We start from the raw sequence: 3,473 nt of genomic DNA on the forward strand, positions 1-3,473 counted from the left end.
TTGCAGCGGTCGTCACGATGTCAGCAGGGTGAAACTGGTGATGTCAACGTCGGGGACGATGCCCATTGGTCGAACAAGAACCTACCACTTCCGGTTTGTCTGCTAGCAGGTACGCACGCTCCCTGCCCTTCCTTATCGTGTTGCTCGCTTGTGCGCCCTTGCGAATCGCTTGTGCGCCCTTACAGCCCGTAACGAAAGTGCCAAATCGCTCGCGTTCCAACACAGTCGTGCTTAGCGGTCTGATTAGCTGCGCGAATAGAGTGCGACAGTGTTGGCCTTTCTAGACAAACGCGCAACACAGGGTCTATAGCGGCACGCTTCGCATGAATACGGGATGGCACTGCAGCTACAGCGGGTATAGCCGAGAAGCGCTGAGTCCACGTCCCCGTTACCGGCACAGTAAGGGCTCTGTTATACTCCGGCGTTCACAACGCGCGCGCGCGCCGGGGTTCGTTTCGTCGCGTCACGTCGGCGATGCCCCGCCAGGCGCAAATCCGCCTCCCCTATAGTCCAACGCGACGCGGCCCGACGCAGCGGCCGTAGCCAAAGCAGCGCATGCTCAGTAGAGCAGAGCGCCGCGCGGAAAGTGAGCGCCGCGTGGAAAGAAACACGGACGCGGTGCTGTCTGGGTAACGTCGTCGGCGCGAAATGCAGCATGCTGCATTTCGCGCCGGCTGCCGCCGGGCCGCGCCGACGGACGCTGGTCGCGTCGGTCGCGCCAAGCGTCAGACTATAGAGCGCTCGCGTTTTGCTAGCGTAGCGTCCCTGCGCCCAGCGTGCGCGCGCGTCGACGTTACGTCGAGTATGACGTCGACGCGCATCAAACTACTTCTCACGTGTTTTCCCCTACTTTTATTGCGATAGCAATTATATGGACACTCCATAGCAGATTTCTGCCGTCGCCGTCGCCATCGCCGTCGCCGTGAGGTTCTGTATGACGTCAATGGAGATGAAATCGTCGCCGCGCGCCGCCGAAGGCTGTATGTGCGAGTGAAAGGGCGCGAGGGACGCGCGCTTTCACGGGGAGTGAACTAGAGCACTGCACGGGCCCGGGCCGGCCCGAAAGCCCGGGCCCGGCCCGGCCCACGGGCCGGGCCGGGCCGTCCGAGTCGTTTTGTCGGCGGGCTCGGGCCGGGCCCGGGCTTAAAGCCGCGGGCCCGGGCCGGGCTCGAGCTTGAGGCCACGGGCGCTGGCCAGGCTCGGGCTTGAAGCCACGGGCCCGGGCCAGACTCGGACCCGCTCATTGAAGGGCCTAAGTAGGCCTTCGAGCACACGCGACCGTTATGCATTGCATGGTTCAATGCATTCTGTGCCAAGCTGAAGTGACACGTGCAAGATGACTGTCATCATCATCATCAGTCTATATTTATGTCCAGTGCAGGACGAAGGCCTCTCCGTGCGATCTCCAATTAACCCTGTCTTGCGCTAGCTGATTCCAATTTGCGCCTGCGAATTTCCTAACTTCATCACCCCACCTAGTTTTCTGTCGTCCTGGACTGCGCTTCCCTTCTCTTGGTATCCATTCTGTAGCTCTAATGGTCCATCGGTTATCCATCCTACGCATTACATGGCCTGCCCAGCTCCATTTTTTCCGCTCAATGTCAATTAGAATATCGGTTATCCCCGTTTGTTCTCAGATCCACACCGCTCTCTTGATTGTATATGTTATCAGATGACTATATCTTATCAAAGAAAATAGTAAAACAGATGAAGTTCTCATTTTTAATAGCGGAGCTGTTTCAGCCGGGGCTAATGTGTCCGCTGAATCCAAAAATGTGGGCCGATCCTGGCAGCAGTGCAGAAAGCGTCCAAGCGCAATGGCACATACACCTGTGAAGTAGCGAAGCTGAGCCTGGATGAGTCTAGCTAAGAATAGTGGGGACTAATTGCCTATCGATGGGGCAATTGATAGCCAATCAATAGCTAGTCGATAATTGATCAATAATCAATAAATTCCAGAAAATGCTGGGGATGACTTGGTAGTGCTTAGCCTAGCCCAAATACGTGGCCAATACCTTACGATAGCCAATCGGCAGCCAATCAATAGCTAATCGATAATGAATCAATAATCAATAAATTCCGATAACTTGGTGGTGCTTAGCCTATCCCTAATACGTGGCCAATATCTTGCAATAGACAATCAATAGCCAATCAATAGCTAATCGATAATCAATCAATAATGAATAAATTCCGGGAAATGCTGGGGATGACTTGGTAGTGCTTAGTCTAGTCCAAAAGCCAGGACTAGCTAGGCGCCCATCATCTCCACTGTCTCTTTAGCATTGCGCAGCCAGTGCAAGCTACGCTAATTAGTTTTTTCCTTTTCCCAAAAAACGAACATTGTTTCCGCGTAAGGAAAAATAAATTATACAAAGAACCACTCCTCCAACCATTTCCATGTTACCGCTTTTGCGATCGCACTATTACCAGTGTCGATACTATGGCATTATTTTAGCGCTAAGGCCAGTTGCGTTTTGCTTCAATGCATAAAACAGCGTTTTCCTCAAAAAGTTAATTGGAACGCCCATGAATTTTGTCGGGCATATTGAAAATTAATATCTCAAAACTGGTTCAGTTCTGAGAATTCGTTCCAAGTGGATACGCCTTGCGAAGTCAGCGGCTATAATTCGTAGATTGAAAGATGTGCCGTAAAATAATTAAAAAGTTAATTCGCGTAATTATGTTAAATATTCAAGTAGGCGTTTTTACCATCCATTAGGCCATCCATGTCAGAATTAGCTTGTAACTACAAAAAAAAAAATAGCCTCCTTAGAGTGTCGTCGCATTAATGCGAACACAACAAATCCTGAGATATGGTCAATTCCATACTTCAGAACACTCTATAAGCATCAGTCGTTAATACATGACCTACCATTCACTTTCAACAGATACAAAAATGGCGGTAATTTCAGTAAGAAGGAACTCAGCTGACACTTTGGTCACTTGTAATGTATCTGATGTGATTATTATTCTGCCTTTCTGTATGGTTCTGAGTATATGATGTAAATCCTGTTTCGTTTTCTTAGCAAATGTTGATCTTGTAAAATTCAGTCTCATGCTATGTTGTATAGCTGGTGCTGCCTTGTTCTGTATAGCTAGTATTGTTATTGTAGTGTTGTTTAAAATGCATTCTGCTAAAACTTTTCCAATTCTGTTAACTCGCCGTTACGCAAATATTCTTTGCCTTTCCATTCCTAGCTATTTCGTCTATGAGGAATTCCAGCGATAGCTGGAAATATATGTGAATTATTTTGCATGTGTGGTCTTACGGGTCATGTCAAGCTACATGTGTAGCTTTTAGTCCAAAATGACCGTCCAGCATGTAAACTGGACGATAAATTGATTTGATTTGATTGATTTCGTCGGACACTTTGAAAATTATTATCTCGAAACTGGTTTAGTCCTGAGAATTCGTTCCAAGTGGATACGCCTTGCGAACTCGGCGGATATAATTAGTGGATTGAAAAATGTGC

Source organism: Dermacentor silvarum, chromosome 7, assembly GCF_013339745.2.
Source record: "Dermacentor silvarum isolate Dsil-2018 chromosome 7, BIME_Dsil_1.4, whole genome shotgun sequence".
In the NCBI taxonomy this organism is placed as follows: Eukaryota; Metazoa; Arthropoda; class Arachnida; order Ixodida; family Ixodidae; genus Dermacentor; species Dermacentor silvarum.